Genomic DNA, 21,255 nt, shown 5'->3' with positions numbered 1-21,255 from the left:
GAGTGGGTAGGTGTGCCGTGATCCTTGGCCCAAAACAAGGGACAAAGGGGGAGGCCTTTGAGATTTCATTGCAGAACATGTTACTAGTTGAGTGAGTCTTAATTAGCCTAACAATTATTTTGTAAACGTAACAGCTGTGCTCTTTGTTATACTAATTTCTGCTATGCATTAAGTTTGTGGAAACATTTGTCAGATCTCTCTTGCTTCCTTTGTCTTACCAAGGAACTCAATGTAATATGAATTGTTAAAAACCTTAAAGACTTGTATAAAATCTTCCCCTCAACCTTTTGTAAGCTAGTAAGAACAAGCCTTTTTTTTTGGTCATATTTTAACTTGTTGAAGCCATGCATGACCCCCCCCCCACACACCTCTTTTGAACTCAGTCAAAATGACTGAGCTCATTCCACAGCTGTAGATCCATAAAACATCTCTGTATTCTTAGCATTTTATGTTGAACTGTGGTGGTGGTGCTGCGGTAGCATTGTCGACTCACAGTAAGACATTGTCCTGTTCGATTCTCAGCTAAAGCATCTTCTGTGTGGAGACGTGTGAATGGGCGTACCTTGGTTGAAGGTTGTGTGTCAGGGCTGGCAACTCAGCACGTAAAAATCTCCTGCCAGTCATTAGCAGACCGGAGTTCCGCTGTGGCGACCCCTAACCGGGAAAAGCCGAAAGACACAACAACAACATTACATGTTCCACTCATATTTGTTCTTTCCTTCCCATCCATTCTGTGTATCTCATTGTAAGCCTATTTTTGGAAAGATAGAAAAACTGTTAGAAAACAGAAACTAGGATCTCTCAGTTTAAAACACATTTATGGACAGAGAGCAGAAGAAAAACACACACACATTTTGAAAATAGAGCATCTAAACTTTAATTATATTAATGTATTTTATTATTGAGTTTTATTTCCTGGTTTATTGCATTGATGTTGAATAGTTGTAAACTTTTTTTTAAAAAGCATGTTCTTTTCATCTGATTGGTGTTCAGTGATCATGTGATATGTAGGATGCTATATAAATGAAAGTTATGTATTTACCATAATGCTTGATCTATGTTACTTTGTTCTGTCCCGCTTAGCAGATAGGGATCCAGTTTCTCCATCCGACATGGCTGTCATCCTTCAAGCCTTAACTAGGGTCACCCTTTGAACTGGCATGTAAAGCAGAACTTTTAAAATTCCTTTCTTGAAAAAACATTTTTCTAGTAGCAGTTACCTCAGCTAGAAGAATCTCTGATTTCAAGTATTATCCTGCAGACAATCTTAACTGGCCTGTCATAAGGATAAGGTATCCTTTGCAAAATAGTCCTCATTTCTTCCTAAGGTGGCTTCAGGTTAATCATCTGGTTAATATTTGCTTTTATCAATTTTCTTTCCAAATTTTTCCAGCAAAATGGTGATATACTTTAATTCTAATAGATGTTCATAGATAACTCAGATTTTATTTGTATCACAACAAAGACATTAGAAAACCAATGTTTTTTTTCCTTCTTGAAGGCCAAATTGGGTCAAGCAGTTTCTAAAGTGACTTTTCCAGGTAATCTCGAACTGCATCTCCTTTGTTTATAAGGAGATGGGATTAGCATTACTGTACAAGCCCAAGGCTTACTTGGTGGCTCCTAGAACTGCTTACCTTGATAGAGTACCTATAGATGTGATCTGTGCTGCAGCTACTTGGTTTAACCACATGTACGTTCTACATCCCATGCATCATCCAGCTGGACAAAGTCACTTTAGAAATGTCTTGACCCAATTTGGTCTTCAAGAGGCTGCTGCTGTTCCAGCAGCAATGACACCAGCATGGTAGGCTGGAGACCTGGGGTTTGACTCCCAAATTAGGGGCTGTTCACATAACTGTTAGCTGAAATGCTACTGCTGTTGGTGAAACTGGTTTTAAAAATGGATAGTGTATAGTCAAAATATTAATTAATTGTGGGAGATTGCCATGCAGTAATTCACTTATGGTGTAGCACAGGTTTGAGATAACTATGTCTAGCTTTTCTGTTTCAAAACCCTTGTCTTGAAACGTGGGTTTATAGCAAAAGAAAAACGGGAAACATTTGCTCATTTCTTTGCTGTACTGGAAGTATACTGCTGTTTGGTATTGCTGTAAGCCAGTTTTGTTATAATACCTGTCTTTTGTTTGTTTGTGTCTTTCGGCTTTTTCCCGGTTAGGGGTCGCCACAGCGGAACTCCGGTCTGCTAATGATTGGCAGTAGAGTTTTACGTGCTGGCTTGCCAGGCCTAACGCACAACCTTCAATGAAGGAATGCCCATTCACGCATGTCGCCACACAGAAGACGCTCTAACTGAGAATCGAATGGTCATAAAATATTTCTAATGCAAAGTAATACAAATGGAGATATAAACATTTCTTATGAGGTAGCAGTTTTAGTATGTAGAGACTTAAGAAATCTAAATCTGTCAGTGAAAGTGCAAGTATTCATCTGCATGCACTGGGTATGTGGAAGCATGCAGTGGCTCTGATTAGGCATTGCGGGCAATTATGTTGTGTTTTGGCAAACAGCGGGGGGGGGTGGATTTGTGCACATCATAAAATTCCCCTTTTGTTTCTTCCTCAATAGCTTCTGGTGCTATGAGTTGGAAAGGAATGAATTTAGTTCTTTGGATAGGGTTTTATTGCCATAAGGGGTTGGAGGGGTTAAAAATGATATGAAAAGTAAAGAATATGTTGAAGTATTAATATTGTTGGGGTATCTGCATCTGCCAGTCTCCTGGCCAGTCACCACAACTCTGATTGTACTGGATGACCACACACCAGCCATCAATAGATTTTTTTTCCTTGTCTCCCAACTGACTGTTCCCCTCTGCATGCCCTAAGTGCTATTGAGTGGGCATGCAATTAGGTGGTGTGAGGGCATGTAAACTGCTTTTGTAAGTGATGCTAATCCCTGAAAGCAGACAGTTGTGGCTGTCTTTGGTGTCCCCTGGGATTGTAGACGGAGTTTCCATACCTACATGCATGATCTTGTCCCTCGTTTGATCAAGATAAACTGTGTCTTGTCATTCTATTTCCTTCATGGCTGACATCTTCCATGCTTGGGTCACCGGCTGAACCCAAGTTAGCTGGGTCAGCAGAGCCATAATGCTCACAACTTATTTGTTGCACATTACATATTTTGATTGTGTGATATATTTTTTAATTGTATACTTGTTAACCTGTTTATTATGCATTCTCATGTCGCATTCGTCTGAATTACAGCTACAAATGAGCATATGTGTGCACTGTATACAGATGAGCTTAGACTAATATACCAAATTCCCATATAAGGTAGCTAAGGAGATGTTATTTTATCAGTGATAATCTGGATAGAGAGCACTGTGTAACAATGAATATAAAATGCATTTCTAACTACTGCTTATTTAGGAAGAACAGGTTTATCAGCAGAACCTTGAACAAGTCAGTTAACCTCCCTTCCTTTGTTCCTTGGTAGTAACATGGGTCAGAAGAGCTCTGCAGTGAAAACTTGAGCTGTAGCACAGAAATTGAAAGATGACCACACAGGCAGACACGCTATCTTGTGCTTGATCTGTGCTTGTCCTGGCTGCCTGTGCAGCATAAATAGATGTAAAGAGATTTCTCAGGAAGACAATAAAAATGAAACACAATGGAGCCATAGTTTAAGGTCTCTGAGAAGTGGTTGCTTTTATCCTGGTATCTTGACATAAACCTTGAGTCATACAATTGTGAGGCGTGCATTTGGTGAGGGTGGTGCAGAAATGTATAAACCCTATTCTTGTAAGCTTATAAATAGCCTTTTAGTAGAAGACTGTGACCAAACAAAATAGCTATACAATCCCCTCCCCCTGTAGTCTGAGACAAACCTGCCAGTCAGAGGATTTGCACTGCTGATGGCAACATTAACCTTATCTGCTTTTTATAAAGTGTTTGCTAATCTTTATGGAAGATTTTAAAAGTAGCATGAATACATTTGTTTTCCACTTCAACAGGAAATTAAGCCGAATAAAAATTCTAAGTAGTCAATGGAGTTTGGGGTAGAACAAAACTCCTCTATGCAGTGCTTCAGAATGCTTAACATTAACTGTTAGACTCAACAGTGCTTTCTATTCTTTTCTCAGGGCCTATTTCATAGACCAGTGCATCCAAAAAAACAAGAGGGCAAACCATTTCTGACTTTGATATAGTAATTGAGAGGGGATCATCTATCTCTATTGAGAGTACAGAATTGCTTGATGATAACTGCTTTACTAACTTTCTTGCAGTTTACAAGGAATGGTATCAGCTGTCAGAACTCTGGGCTTTGACAAGATCAGTTTTGTCGAGATGAAGGAATCACAGCATTCCAGCTTGTGACAAAATGAATGGATTAGCACAACAGCTGTGACAGATGTAGTAAGGAAAAAAAGAGCCTAACAAGATCCCTGTCTATTTGGTGTCTTCTGAAACAGAATACTGTCCAGTAAAAAGAAAAACATAAAAAACATGAAACATAAAAGTATTAGAGGATGTCCTTACCTAGAGGGCATGTACCCTTTGTTTGATTTTTTTATTTTAAGTCACATAGCATTTGCCATTTAATTTCATTTTCAAACTGAAAGGGAGAAAAACAAAACAGGAACTATACTATGCTTTGAGTACAAAAAATAATGTCAACTAATTATCATTTCCTCTCTCCATTAATATATGTTTGTGATACAGCTGACAGTCCTAACAGCAGCTACCATCATTTTATCTGTTGGAAGACAATTTATTGATATTCTAGTATGCACAAGAAAGCATTTGCACTCCTGTTTGCTGGAATATAAATGCACTGATGACCATGGCAGACATATAATGAGTCACAGTGATGGATGCTCATGGTCATTCTGTCATTCTCCCTCCTATCCCCCAGTATATTCTATAGAGTCCTTCTAAAGTTTAGAACAGTTTCAGTTTTAAATGCTGAAGTCCACAAATACCTTAAAACAGAAAATGACACAACTGGTTGCCATAAGAGTACTTTGTCTTGTTTTTGTCTTCACTTAGGTTTGTTAGTGATTTAATTTATTGATGTGTAAATGTTACGTACTGGTACGATCTTTTCCTTTCTTTTCTTTACTTTGAACTGAAGCATTATCAAACAGTACAGAAAGCATGGAAAGAAAACCACTGTGATACTGATGATGATTAGTGGGGATGGACAAGTCAACTGTGCACAGATCTCTGTCCTGTAGCCTAAAATGAATAGACACAATAAATCAATAGTTTTGTCTGAACTTAATCTGGCATTTTCTTCAACATCCATATAACAGACTGCTAACAGAGGGATTTAAAAATAGGTGAAGCATTCATTAAAAAAACTAACTGCTTGGATGTAGCTAGATTAGACCGACCTTTTTGAAGAAACATGCTTTAAAATTACATATAGTTACAACATGACAGTTCAAAGTTCTATACAGTTCCTTTCCTACCAGACAGATTAAATACCAGAGCAGAATGCAAAAATATTTTAAAAACAAACAGAAATTCTCCTAAAAGTGAAAAAAAAAAATCACACTAATATGTTAAACGCAGCCATCTTAAATGCTTTATTTTCCACTTCACCCTTTTCCAACCACAATCTTCATTCTAGAAGTCATCTGGTCCTCCAGCCATCTGGTTGCAAACTCTTACCCGCCATAGATAAAATGGCACTACAGGAATGAAGTAACAGTAAGAAAACTACCCATTCAGCCTAAAACTTAAATCACCTACTATCAGGTGCAACACTAAAACCTGTGATTTAATAACCTGCCATCCATATATTTAAATAATCCCTGCTGTACAAACTGAACTAGACATACCTAAGAGAACTACTCCACTGCAGATGACAGTGACAAATGGAACCTCTAATCAAGTAAACCCTGCCCAAAACTGAACATAAAACACACACTCAAGACCCCTCAACACACTCCCTTTTAACCAGTCACAAGCATGTGTAGCTCACTTAATGGGCAACTGCATTCCTCACATCTACTTACCTGAAAAACACAAACATCAAAGGTAAGTTCAGTAAAACAAATGTTTGAAAATGCTCAGGCTACAAATAAAATCATAATTTTGTATACTTTTACACCACCACCTTAATGGTGGGAACTTCATTTCTTAGTCATAAATCTAACAGCTAGAGTTAGCACTGGGGTCTGATTAAATCGAACCCATACCTCTCAAACTCTTATAGCAAGAAATCTGGACAAAGCCAAAAATAAAAGGGGGACATAGGCCCAAAAAAAGAGAGAATTTTAAAATATTGCTCTTACAAATATAGACAGTTGATAAAATAACAGATTTTGCATTGGCATGAATTTTCTGAAGAGTATGAATTCTGAAACTCAAATGTCTGCCAGTATTTTCTAATGTCAGTTTTTAATGATTTGCCAGAAAACCACAATTTTATGAAAAATGGACCAAAATATGGGGCACAAATATGGACATTCTGAGAAAATCTGTGCAGTTTAGAGGTATGGACAGACCCCGGTGCTAACGCTAGTCAAATACTACAGAAAATGCATTTCTACAGTGGGAATTTCTTACAGTGTGAAATTCAACCAAATGGTCTTGATTAAATCGTTTTGATAACATAAACATTATTGGCCACCTTCTCTTATGCCTTTCATAAAACGCAGCCATAATTAAGAAACAATAACAAATAAAATATAGAAACCATATAAAAATTTATGTGCGTATCTCTGATACACCTACAACGTAAGGCTCGGTTATTAAAAAGATTGATTCTCTCTAGTGCTTATCTGGAGAGGCACTTTTGGTTGAATGGCACAACCAGGTTAATGCCTGTGCACAATAATATAAATGAAAAGTTAGTTCATCTTGAAGTGTGTGCAGAAACTGATGACAGGCAGGGGCAGTATCATCTAAAAGGAAGTGTGTTGTCTTTCAGCTTAGAGAAAGATAGACTCATAGAAAGGATTCTTCTAATTTCTCCTAACTGTCGGAATTCTTTCCAATTTCTTGGTCGAAGGTTGAAGGACTATGTGCAAGCGGATTGTTTGGGTTATGTCTGTCTAATGCAGAGGAAGGGTGTATGGGTGGTTGTAGTGCTGGAATAGTGCAACTTAAAGGGGAGCACCTTGGCAATTGTTTTTGAAGTGGTGACCTAGAAAGAAACTGGGGATGTTTTGCAATACTGGCAGGTAGGAGACAGGATGTTGAGTAGAGATGTTAGGGAAAAATGGTGTGCATAGTGCAAGGGGTGAGAAAAAAACAAGTGCAAGTCATACAGAATTGAATCAGTTTACTTGCATGTCTGGAGCCTATATTGGTTTAATGGATAGCATTAAAGATGCTTTGTCTTATGAGATTCTAAGTTAAATACTGCAGTTACTGTGATGGTGGACATCTGGAGACTCCTCTGTTATAAGGTATCAAGGAATGTATCTACTTCATATAGTCGACTGACCATTTATTTGACTTTCACATGATTGAGACCACATTTTTGAAAGTTTAAAATAACGAACTCCTGGAACATTGTATTTTTCCTCCGGGAAACTAACCACTTGGCCACCAACAATTAAAAACGTAAGAAAATGAAACTCGCCAAACTGGGAAGCTTTGTCCACACACCCTCCATGTGGAGGGCTGTGTCCCTGGCTCCCTATTACGCTATCACAGATGCAGGTTGTCGAATGCGTCTTTGTTGAATTGAAAAGCATGAAAAGGCAAAATAGCGAAGTGGCTTTTCAGCAAATTCTTTCCCTGGGAAAGAATTTGCTTGGCCGCTTTTACTACTTTGCCGTTTTCAGCACTGTAGTGTGATTTCATAGTTAGTATATTTAAGTAGGGGGGTGTGGGGGGCACAGCCCCCTATGTCGGGGTTTGTGTGGGGGGCGAAGCCCCCCACATTATGTAATTCTTTACAGTTTTTTTTTTTTTTTGGAACAGTGATTTTTTTTCCCTTGGAAAAAAAAAATCTTAGTTCTGAGGTTTCAGCGTTGTAAGCTTTCGCTTACATGGGGTCGATTATGTGCTGTTTGCTCTTCTGAGCATGTGATATCATAATATAGACCCGTGTCCCCTATCCCCCTAACTTAAATATACCAACTCTAAGCTCACACTACAGTAGAGAAAAGGGCAAAGTTCACTATGGTGGCCAAGTGGTTAGTTTCCCAGAGGGAAAATACAAATTTGTGAGAGTTTGTTATTTTAAATTTTCAACAATGTGGTCTTGATAATGTGAAAGTCGATGAAATAGTCTATTATATGAAGTATATCAAAAGGAATATGCAAGATAAGCGGTACCATTTTCATGCTGGATTTAAAGGGAAAACACTGAATTTTACTGGATAGGATCTGCTGCCTTAAATTATGGAGTGTTTTGCATTAATCATAGAGACAGCAGTAATGAATGTATTTACATTGCTTGACTTAAGACCAAAAATGTTTTTAGAAGGGAAAAAATGCAAACGTAGCCCTTCCATATATAAGCAGTTCAATCTCCACACACACGCCATATTTTGTAGTAGGGTTTCATCCCCACTCCTCTCAATGTAATTTTGATGGCCTCTAAGGTTCTTGTACAACCACAAAAAGGCAAGTTTAATTTTCACTATTGCTGTGATTATTCTACTAAATGTTACTTCATTCTAGAAATGTATTGCCAGAATGGTATTCATCCACTTTATTTCTCAGTACACCTCTGAGAATTATCAGCTGATGTTTAAATCTCCATGCTAATAGTCACCCATTGTAAAGGGCTGTATGCATGCATGTGTGTGTATTGCATTTATTTACCCATAATGAGTTCCTTAATGCAAATACTTTCATCAAAGCTGACCAGATAATGTATGCCTAAAAGTTTCTGTTTGTGAGCTCTTTCAAAAGTATCCCAGGAACAACATTGCTTGTGGCAGAAGATATGATATCCTATTCTGATATAGTAAGATAACTGATGACAGCCATGATGTTAAAGGAAAACTCCACCTTCTCTTACAGTTTAAGTTAACTCTTAGGTTGTTTTTCTCCTTACAGTATGGTTCCAGTATTGTGTAGGTACCAGAAACCAGCTTGTACTTTATAAAACTTTCACTTCCTTGCCTTAGAATCAAAGGAAGGGAAAGACCACTCACTTTTTTTCAGCTTAACTTCTCACATTATTTGCAGAGGAATTTGATTACAACTGCATGACATACCAAAGAGACAGGGGGAAATCCGTAGTTAACCCTGTTAGTTACTGCTGGCTATCTTATACAGGTAATTAGTCCTACTGATGTTAGGAGCTCAGCAGCTGCTGTAAAAAAGAGACAGGTGTGAAACTGTTTTCCACTGTCTTTATTGCAGAGAGCTAGAGAACTTACACTGAGTCACAACTCTTTCCACTGTAGCTATGCCTTTCATAGCAAAACAGCAATTAGATCAGTCAATGGCTCAATGGCAGTTGTCACCTCTTTTGACAAATTTACTTAAGCAAAATCATAGTATTGAAATGCCAAGTATTAAAATTTTAATTTTATTGTTTATAAAACTACATTTTAAGATGACTTAAATGTAGTATAAAAGATATCTGTGACATTAAAGACAGAAAATATTATTTCTTCTAATTCTTGTAAAGTATCAACACATTTACCATTTCATGCCCTCCTACCAAAGTAGGACAAAACTGCCCAAATCTGGACTTCTCTACAGGAAGTGAGACAGGTGGCAACCATATCAACTAGGTATACCAATAAGAAGGTCTTAAATACTTTTTTGTGACATCCTTCCTGAAGAGGATGCATATCTGGTGCACAGAACCCTGGGGAGCGACATCTTCCACTGTCTTTGCATCAGTCCTCACACAAGTGGAGTGAATGAACATTTTCTAGTCCACAAAGGAAATGTAACAATTGACAGCAACCATGATTTAGAGCTAAATTTAATATTTAATTTAGTTTACATGTGCTATGTGCTCTTTCATTAAAACATAAGGAAAGAGAAATCTGAAGTACTTTAACTGTAAGTACTTTTTTGCTTATGAATGAATGAAAATAAAAATCTTTCCACTCCTGGCACTGGGGAACAGAATTGCTTTCAAATCTTTCCTTTCCAGTAGCAGCTGTCACTTATACATGAAACTGACACCTAAGGGAAAAGTGTGGGGGGAGGGGCTGTCAATTCATCTTGGAGTACAGAAAGATACTTTGAACCAAGACCTGCAATTTAGCTATTTTTGGTAGAAGGTGTATAACTCCTTAGTATGCTATAAAACAAGCACTGAGACACACACAAACAAGGGCCATTCAAGAAATAAATGGAGCAGTCCTGTTAGAGAAGGTATATAATATCACAGTAACTGTCACTAATTCCATTATATGTCAACAGCATAGGAATACACAACTACTTCCTTATGTCTAGCATGACTCATATAAAACTGACTAGAAATGGATTATGGGAAAGAGGCCTGAAGAACAAAAACAAAGATCACATTGATATGTCAAGCTCCATTGGCAGCCATTTTGCAGAAAGCATATTTAAATTCTGTAAGAAGCAGTCAGAGTAATTTTGAGGTATTAAAATAGCTCAGGAAATAAAGATGGAGTGAAAATATAGATTTTTATTTTTAGTTCCAAGGTGAATCTTTCCTTTAAGAATTGAGACATTCCACATGCAGTAATGACACTAAAGACATCCATGAAAACACCTCTTGAGAAAAAGCATTATGATGAGAGGAGAATGCTTGGAAGATGGGACTGAGCAGGTTACAGCCAATTAGTGTTACGACTAATATATAGATAAAACAGTTCAGTTTGAAAGATGAAAAGTGTGATTTATATACAAGTAGACTATGATGTATGGAAGCAGTATTTACAAAGTAATGACATAACAGCTAGCAAGGTTATGGAAAAACTGGTCAGTTCATCCCATATTTGGAGATGGAAGGACAATAGGTGTTCCATGAGTGTTGCTCTAAAGTGTTGTGATTTGTTTAATAGCAGTACACCCATGGTATTGCCTATATTGTTAAATTAACATTCAGTAAATTGAGGGATGGCAGTTCATGACTAGTTTGGAAACCATGTTGAGAGATGGAAAGAAAGCTATATTTTATAAGATGTTGCAAGTGCTGCATGTACATAGATTTCTGTAAAATCTTCGAACAGCAGAATGACAACAGGGTGGTGGTTGTGGTTAACATGGGTGCAGTTCTTAAACATTGTTGAGTCAACCCAATGATAAAAAGAAAGAGATTTGTATACTGGTGAAACAAGAAAAATCCCAAGGTGAGTAATCATTTAGAAGTTTTAAGATTCAGTCCATAGTTCATTTATTTGTCTGGCACAGCTGCTCTTATGTTGTGTGTATTCCAAACTCTAGAATATAGTATCCATTTTTCTATAAACCAGTGAGTAAGATTCAAGCAAGTGTTGTTTACTGAGTTAAAGTATATTGAACTTACACCAACATTATTCTCAGCATTCCCGCTTACTTTTATGCTTATGCTTTCAAAAAGATACTTACACAGGTTTTTCTGGTCCAGCGCATACAAGAATAATATGGTGCCTATTTTTATATAAACCTTTGAGTGAGATTCTGGCTAGGGATGTTTACTAAATTATCATAAAGTATATATAATTTATAGCTGCTCTAGCATTATTTTCAGGATTCTTGCTTAGGTATTGTATACTTTCAGATGGACACCTACATTAGAGGAGCATCTGTACATTTTTCTCTTCTTTCTAGTTTTTTTGCATAGAGAATACTGTGATCATCTTTTGTGTAAATTGTTGAGTGAGATTCTAGCCAGAACAGCTTACCAAGTTACTTTAAAGAGCATACTTTTGTAGCTATTCTAACTTTATTCTCACTCTTACTGATTAGTCATTAAACATTTTCAGAGGGACATCTAGTGCTGAGTGTCCTAGGCATATGAATTTAACATACAGTATAACTCAAGGAAACATTCACAAGAAACAATTATTGATAAGAAATATATTAAACACTTTTTTGCATAATAGTTGGCAGCTACGTGCCGTGAATTTAAATATTTGGAAACTGCTTACAGCAGTTAACTTGGACAGGGACGTAACTTGTGTAATCTTGTATATGTAATTTTACCTGGAGCAAACAACCTGTAAGTAATATGCCTGTTTTTGTGATAAACAGGTTACATAGTTGTTTTTCTGAGATATCACAAATAGTGTTTTATAGCAATCTGAATATTTTTGGATAGTTTGGAATCTAGTCTGAAGTGTTACTGTTTCATACATCGCTGTGAGGAATACACAAAAAAAATAATTCAAGGTCATATTACTTTTTGTTGTCTGCTAAATGTTTGGGTTGTGCATTTAGATTTTTGAAATAAGGCTACATATTAAGCCTTAAGTACAGCTGCTGTCTACAGTGTAACTGACTATGTTTCTCCTATAATTCAGTGGAAATCTTAATTTTTAAGCTTCACCGTACTGCTCCATTGTGCTAATATGATTTCTAAGACACTGTTAATCCACGGTTGTTGTATCATATTATATACCTTAACTAGAGTCACTGAACTAGGATACCTTATTACATTTAACTAAAACACTTATTTGAAGTACTGTATTGATTACCTTAATTTTTGTTCTTTTTAAAATTATTTTTCTTTTTACTAAGTATTTTCATCAGACTGCAACATCTTCAACAATGCACAATATTTATAAGATGAAAGCTCTGGTAAAGCATAAATTATTTAAAAAATGTTAAAGCATAAATTCTTGACCCAGTGCATAAGTTGTGGTGACTATATAAAAAATAATAAACAAAATAACATGACACAATATGCAAGGTGTAATAACGTTGCACATCTTGTTGATGTAATGGATGGAAAAAAGAATAGACAAAAATGAGATATCCAGTTCTTTGTGATGGTTGTAAGCATGGCTTGTGCTTCAAAATGTGAGGTTTACATAAAAATGCCACACTTTGGGTATTCGAAAAGGAAGCAACCCTATGTCTTCTATCTTTTGGTCTGGGTGTTAATGGAAAAGGGTTCAAGGACAAGCTCATACAAACTGTTTACAGATTTTAGATAAATATAGAAGTAAGGGAGGAGAGATAATACAGAGAATAAAACCATGTAATCCATTAAAGAAAATGTTGGCCATAATATCAGGGGCACCACTGAATTGTTTAGTGTGGCAAAGGCCAAATAGGTGCCTACTTGCAAGTGGCTTGGAAATATCTTTCACTTTCCTAGTGGAAGTAAAAGTCAGTGCATGTGGTATAGGAACTTCTTACGGTAACATCAAAATCATATCGATAAACTGGGAACCATTGCAAATTACTTGTCAACTTAAAGGAAGATTTTTAACTCCTTTACTTGAAAGACTGATGAGACAAAGGGCTGCTAATTAGCTCTGTACATGTGAAGACAAATTCTCGGTGGCACAGCTACAGATGTGTTAACGGCTGAAGTCCTTAGCTTAGCCATGAAGTATGCTTGTAGGAGTGCATGACACATTTGCTTTAGTGCTGTGATATAAGAACACTGAAACACTGGTCCTGCAGTGTTTGCATGTAAGGGTATTCACTATGGTTAGCCCAGGACACAATACACATCATGGATATTGCAAAGTATGAAAACTACAGCAACTAGAAGGGTCTCCATAACTTGAGGCACCTTTGTGAATGATCAGGTAAGTTATTTGTGCATTGCTTTTATCTCTGCTGGCAGTTTGGTCAGTGACAGGCTGAGTTGCAGAATATACATTCTATTTCTGTTTTATGTATGAAGGCATCTCCTAAATGGTGACATCAATGCATTTTAACGACTGGTTTAGCCATTTTTTTGTCTAGCAACACTTTTTTGTAAACAAAAATCCCCATGGTGACAATCACTTTTCGCACCAGTCTTCTTTCTGTATGGTGCTGCAGACATGTGAGGCACATCATAATATGATAGTGTGTAAAGGCAGCAGTTGTGAACCCCAAATCATATACATTTCAAATGTAAGAGCAGTTCTTAAGGTGAGGTAGTTGATTTGGGTATTTTTTTTTCTTCATGAATGTCTTGAACAAAATAAAAAAAAATGTAGTTACAAGTAGAGCAGCACCTGTCCGCAAAACATAGGACTCTTAGACAATCCGAAGTACATTTCTAATTATTCAGCTAGATTTTACATAATCCCTTCCATATTGCAAATGGCTGGATGCTGCATTTACGTCATTTCTGTTGATACTGTTCAGAATGTACATGATGGTGCAGAAGTCTTAATATATAAATTTGCCTGTCACTGTGTAAACAAAAGCATGCTTATGAAGTAATCTCTGGAGGATTATTTGCATACTTTAGCATCACTGGTTGTGTCTCTCCATATAGTGCTTCCCTGTCTTGTGGAAAATGACATTTAATTTCACACGTTCCAGGGAAGTAAATATTGTGGGAAGAAATATCCAGGGAATCGTTATGGCTAGGCTTGTATAGGCCCTAGGGCCAATAGCCTTGTACCAACCTATGTAGAACCACTTCACAGTTTGAAGCTGATAACCAAGTGCTCTATACATAATCACGTTGTTCATCTTTGGTCACTGCAGCACATCTTTAGATGTTTATGAGCCATGGCATTTGTGTAAAAGAACAAAGAATATATTAGCAGAGTACAGTACATTACTACGTTGTGACTGATTCATCTCAAAGGTGTAACGCATTGTTTTCAGGAGACCAAATGCTGAATACAAAATATATTGGCTGTAGGGGACAGTAACAGAAGGCGATTCTTTCTGTTTATTCACAAAGTTTGGCGATTATTACTACAGGCTTATTTGTATGCACTTCCATGGGAGTCCCACTAACTAAAGCAGAGGTGTCATTTTAAAGAGAAAACCAATTTGTGAAATGCCACAAAAATAAAAAGAATATTATGTGGCAGACTGGGACATGCAGAATGTGTCAAAAATGTAGATATGCTGGTCCAGTACAGAATAAAAGGCTACACTTTTTTTTAATTTGTAATTGGACATAGATGTTCTTTTAAATGCATTTGTGTCTGTATTTTATAAATTATTTATCCATCTGTTTTTTGTGCTCTTTTATATATGGTTTAATTCCTAAAATTACCTTGAAGTTGAGTTGAGGAGATAATATGCTGTAATGATAGTTATAAAAAGGCAAGCAGTCACAGCAGGTGAGTGATAAAGAAGACAAGTAGATGTGAAAAAGAAAGCAAGCTGCATAAACTGATTCCAAATCAGTAATTTATTATATTTTTATAGTAGCTTTCAAGGCGTCAAGTTGCATGTATGTCAAAGTGCCAAATTACAGGGACAGAAGTTGAGGTGGAGATTAAAAAGGTTTTCCGCTTCGTACTATAACTAGGCAGTCAGGTATAACCCTTTTGTTCTCTAGGTGCTAGGCATTTTCTTTCAAGTTTGATTGATTTTTTTTTTAATAACTATTTGCATAAAATAGGACCACTTACTGTCAGCTTACGTGCAATGAACCTTGAAGGTGCAAGCTGTAGATCATTGAATACCATTTTAATTTGCAAAATTGGAATAAATTTACAGCATACTTGGTGTAAAGTTCTGATGGAATGCAGGTAGCTTGTATTAATGTCACTCTCGAAGAAAACACCTGCACTGACCTTGGGAATGATCACATTTCTGTTTCAGCTGACATTTAATGGGTTAGCACTGTATAAGCATCCAGTGAGGATCATTAAACTGGTTAAGATAATGCTGATGATTTTTCCCGGTTATGTATGGGACGGGTGGAGTAGAGAAGCATGTTTTTTTCAAACGTGCATTTGGAACCATGGTGTTTTTTTCTTTTTTTTTTATATTTTTAAACCTGCCCCTTTGTTTTTCCTTTTGAGCATTTGGGCTAGAGCTTCTTTCCATTCTGGTCTGATTTATATTTTGTAGAGCTTTCTCTGTCTCTGTTGTTGAAATGATGGTGGGTGTGTGTGCGTGTTCTGTGTTGCATGTCAGGACTTAAGTTCATACCACTTGGGAGCTTTACTGCAGAGCGGTGGAGATGAAATGTTCCTGTAATTATTGTTACCATATTTTATTTCAGTAGTCCATAAAGGCTGATTAGTTTCTCAAACCACATGACAATGATGAGCAGGGGAAATGGAAAAAACTCATTGGGCTCTATCAGTGAAGCTGACATTCTAAAGTATAAATGGCAGAAGAATATAAACAGTTTATATTAACAGCACAGTATCTATGGAAAATTATTTATTTGGCCTTTGTTAATTGGGTTAAAATCACTAGGCTAGTGGATTCTCTTTGAGGGAGACCCAAGGTAGTATTTATACTACTAGGGTAAATTTGGCCAGGGTATTTGTGGGAACTTCCCCTACTGTTTTTGTTAAGTGCCATGTGATCTTTTACATCGACCACAGCTATCACCAACTCAAGCAGATAAGACCTCAGTTAAACGTCTCATCCAAAGAAAGAGCTTTCCTCAAGGAAGGGGGCACAGTTGTGTTTTTTTGCATGTTAATCAGATGAGGGGGAACTGATCCCACACCCCCTCCTGTCATGCTCAAGGTCAAAGGCATGAGTCATGAATAACATAATAAAGTAGTGCAACTTCACCTTCAATAAACAGGCAGGAAGGAAAGTGCTTACAAGCTCATAGGTACAGTAAGGGCTGTCATATAGCTTGATGCTGTCTTCATGTTAACAGATGTCATGGGTGGACTACATCACCCTTAATAAACCATTCTTTTTCTACCCCTAGTGCCAGTAGCAGATGAAGGTATGTTTTGAGTGCATACATTTGCTTTAATCCTGTAAAATATTCTGTCTAGAATGATAGAAAAAGTATTTTGTATGTAATGATAGAAGTCTCATCTAATCATTTAGATATGAAGGAAATTACTGAGACAACGTGTTAAACGTAACTTGATAAAACTTACTGCATGTAGAAAAATGTACAAGTTACAACAGTTGTGGTTCGCAGCATCTCTTGCACAGTGTGCTGGTTCAGAATGGAAGAGTTGAGGTGGGGGAGTTACAGCCTAGCCCATGCCATATGAATGGAGTTATTACTTTATATACTTTAACAACGTATACATTTTAATATACTTGTATTCATGATACTTCTACCTAAAATCTTTAACTTTGTGTTTCACAAAGTCACTGCTACACACACAAGGACATAAAATGTTGAAAATTAAAATTCCAGTGTAATTCAAAGCTGATATTAGCAACAGCCAGGCTGGTTTATCATTATTTCTTGGTTGCATAAATTGCCACTGTACAAATGTTCAGAATGCAAGGACAGGTTTGAGAAAAGCAGATAAGATGCTAAGGACAAATGATGCCACAAGACAGGAAACCAAGAAAAAACAAACCGTGCTAAAATAACCAGTTTTTAATTCAAAAAAGGAAAAGTGGAAGCCAAGGTTTTGTGGTGTTGGAACAGATACAATATTTCAATGAAAAGGTCAAACTTGCTTGTCAAGTACTTAATATGTACAAATTATTCTTTGACATTGTAGTTAAATTTAGGTAGCATTATCAATTTGAATTAAATGCTGTCCTTGGACCCATGATTTAATCTTATCTGATCCCCTGGTACAATGTCTTGTTACTGTGATATACTTAAAACGTTCTTATGTGTTTTCTAGAGCTCATTTTGTAACCTACCCAAACATACAAACATGTTATCACAACAAAACATCTTTTTTCACCCATGAGCTGGCCTAAGTCTTCATTGAATGCAGACTGCTGGCAGTAATAATGATTCATTTTCAGGTGGGCTATGGTACAGAACCAGTGAGAGTATCCAGCAGTGAGATGCTGGTGCAAGGGCTTTGCTAATGACCATCTCAACAACAGGGGCATAGTCTGGGGGAGACTGGAGGCAGGAATGCAGCTTCTGATGTCATGTTCTGTCACTGCAGAAGAATGGGTGTTCCTTTGGAGCAGTACTGGCCCTTTGTGCGTTTGGACTCTGTTGCACATGTAGACAAATGTGTACACATACACATGTGTGCGCACACACACACACACACACACACACACACACACACACACGCACACACATGTATAATTAGCTGGATTCTAGCAACTCCTTAGGCCAGCACATGAGTTTGTATGAATAGGTGTACTATGGCATGTTGCATGAAGGGAAAAGGCCAGGGTTGGAGATAAAAAAAAAAAAAAAAAAAAAAGTTATGTTCGCCCCACTGTTACTGAGCCACAGTGGTACTTGTAATTATCTTGCTGTAGCATGATGCCATGGTAACAAAAAAGAAAGAGTTGAGGGTATCCGGACCTAGGAATGAAGGGGAAAAGGATACAATAAAATAAATAAATGGGGAAAGCAATTGGCTGGTTGACTTTCTGATGTACTCTTGTAGGCCTTTATCCTGATTCCTGTCATGTCAAAGCTATACTTCTGTTATTTAATCCATTGCATGTTCAATTGTTTTACAAGGGTATCAGGATTCCTTAGTCCATCAGTGGATGGAGGATGCATATCTTAGTCACTTGGGGTTAGAAGCTGTATCTCTCTTCTGGGTCCCTTAGTCCCTCAGTGAATGGATGCTGTGTTGGCATTTGGGGCGCTTTAGTCAGTCAATGGATTATAAGCCACAGTTCTAAATATAGGCCATTTAGGTTTCTAGATTATGTCAGGTAACTTGGCAATACAATGTTTTACAATTGTCAGTGTGATGTATAATGTTAATATCATAACGTACCTGTACCACGTGACCACGCGAGGTCTAGAACCTCCTTATCTCTGTCCATCAGCTCAATGCCCTCCCTCCCATTTTTCAAAACCATCCTGAAAGACTTCTTAGCGAAAAGCTGACTCTGTTTTTGCTCAACACCAGGATAAACTATATCCCTAAATGTGAACAAATACCTGTCCTTACCTTACATCTCCTTAATATCCCTTCTTCACTCACTTTCTTACTTCTGTCAGTTTCTCTCCCCCTAACTTTCTCTCTAAATATACCAAAAACCTGCGTTTCTCTCACTTTTTATTGCAGTTCAGTTTTGTATTTATTAACTTACCTTTAATTTCTCTCTAAACTGTTCCAAATGTCTCTAACTATTAAACATTATATAACTTTTATCTGTTCTTAAGCAGTGCTGTCATATTATGTCTAATTTGATATACTTATTTAAACTGTAGTTGTTTTTTCATTACTTTTAAAGATTGTAAAATTATTGTTCTCAAAATTTTTTTTAGTACTTTGGAGCTTTTCTGTCCAGTCAGACTTTCCCAGTAATCAAATGTCAATAACTAAATAATAAAATGGTACATTGTTTTAACCATAACAGTATGTAACTAGTGCAGAATTATGTACTATAAAACTATTCCAGTTTTATTTTTTTTTTCCATCTGGTATTCTTGGAGTAATTCTACATTTAATGATAGGGTTAGCTGCAAATGTCCATTATGACAGACTGCACATCCATTTATATGTTGCTAACTGCACTTAGCCCATTGCTGGAGTCTGCAAGCACTTTAATGATGTGAGTTTTGGCTGTCTACCTAAATCCTGGAAGTAATGTTCAATTATACAAATGTCAATATTTTATGTTATGACCTTACTTCTAGGTATCAGAACATTAGGGCAAGTGTTCTGCTCTTATCTGGTGCTGGTAGCTATGGTTAGTAGTGTTTACTGATTAGAGATGGCCTGGAGGAAGCAGAATGGCAGCTGTAAATAATGTATTCTGTGTACCACTCTATAATTCATCCAGGGTATTAATAGGTCCATCCATTCACAACCCCTTTTTCCCACTTTTGCTGATGGAGTCGGGGTGTCACTTTGACATTGGACATCGTCTAGAGCCAAGGTTTAAACCACCAGGTGGCTAGCCGTCCCTCAGTAGTTCTTAAACACCACACACTTGCATGCGCACTCACACCTGTGGCCACTTTAGAGTGTTGAGTCCACCTACTGCATGTCTTTGGAATGTGGGAGGAAACTGGAGCACCCAGAGAAAACCCAAGTGAACAAAGGGGAGACGTGCAGACTGTACTCAGAAAGCACTCCAGCTGAGAAAAAACTAGGAAACTGCTTGCTGTGAGGCAATAACACTAACTGCTGTACTGCCCTGGATACTTACCTAGCAGGGACAATACCACAATCAAGAAGGCTGTTTCCCCAGGGTGAGGCTGTTCCATTGCACACTTCGGTCAGGTTGACCTCTGTGATTTTTCCAAATGTGGGAACTCAACTGCATAAATTATGGTAGCTCTAACAGGTGTTGTACATTAATTTAGGTATTTGACTGCTTTGTGAAGTATAGGACATATATAGTATAGGAGTATGGCATATGTAATTACTTAAACAGGACCTGAATCTAAGGATAGCTGACACCTTATCAAGCAAATGAGTAAGCTGAGTATGTAACATAACTGCTCCAGTATGGATTCCATCAACAGTGGTATACAGTGTATTGTCTAAGAATATGGCAGTCAGGTAAATATAAACTTGAATGCCTCTTTCAGTCCAGGGCTCATTTATGCTGTCTTCTAGTGAATATGAATTTATTGAAGTTGAGCTACCACTATTTACGTGTGCTGTTGATAAAATGATAATTATAACCATTGGGATGGAGGGGTGCATACTGTTTTCCTGATTCAACAGTCACAGAATTGCTGTTATGTAACTAACAGCTCAGTAGTCAGCTGTCTACTTAAAGAAACAAAGTAGTCTTGACAAGAAAGCAGTACTTTCTTCAAGACTACAGAATAAAGAAAAAGGTACAATTAGGTGTCGGAGCAGACTTAATCTTAACAGAATACTGTCTAGAACCGCTGGGCATGTTTTTGTATTGGTGTTTCTTTTTAAGTGAATCACAGCTGAATAACTAATTACTATACTCGAGACCTCTATGGTGAGGGTAGCTATATTTCCCCTAAGGCGCTCTGTGACCAGGCACTGACTATAGTAGCATGAAATCCTCACACTGAAATTTGCTTATTCATCTTCATATTTTGTTTATAATGCAAGTTCTCTTCTTTTGGAGATGTTTTGCTCAGTACTTTTTTTACTGAATCGATATTTAATTTTGATATTTCGACAGATGAATCTTAAGTTTTGATGCAGAGCTGACTAAAGATCAGTAGTCTATAAAAACAGATCAGCACCAAAGTGATGTGACATCCTTACTCTGCTGAGACAATTTTTCTAATGAGTAAAGAATTAGTTTCAATAACCTACTTGTTCTTCCTGTAGTCACATAGAAGCTGATCTTGAAATGTGAATGTACATATATGTACGTATGTATGTGGCATCTGTATATTTCTCTGCATACAGTGTGCATGTTTGGATTCCATTTAAGGAGTCTGGCCTAGTTTCCT

The 21,255-nt window shown here is 37.1% G+C and overlaps 1 protein-coding gene and 1 non-coding gene across 5 annotated transcripts in view; both read left to right on the top strand.

Moving 5' to 3' along the window:
* Positions 1-21,255, top strand: part of PLEKHG1 (pleckstrin homology and RhoGEF domain containing G1) — a 2,146,741-nt gene that overhangs the window by 1,707,942 nt on the left and 417,544 nt on the right. The window lies entirely within an intron of this gene.
* LOC122801993 lies at positions 20,008-20,174 on the top strand. Its single transcript, XR_006364837.1, has one exon. It is a non-coding gene; the product is annotated as a U1 spliceosomal RNA (small nuclear RNA).

The sequence above is a fragment of the Protopterus annectens genome, chromosome 1.part0 (genome assembly GCF_019279795.1).
Source record: "Protopterus annectens isolate FY-2018-M chromosome 1.part0, PAN1.0, whole genome shotgun sequence".
Classification (NCBI taxonomy): Eukaryota; Metazoa; Chordata; order Ceratodontiformes; family Protopteridae; genus Protopterus; species Protopterus annectens.
This window is presented reverse-complemented; position numbering and strand designations above follow the sequence as displayed.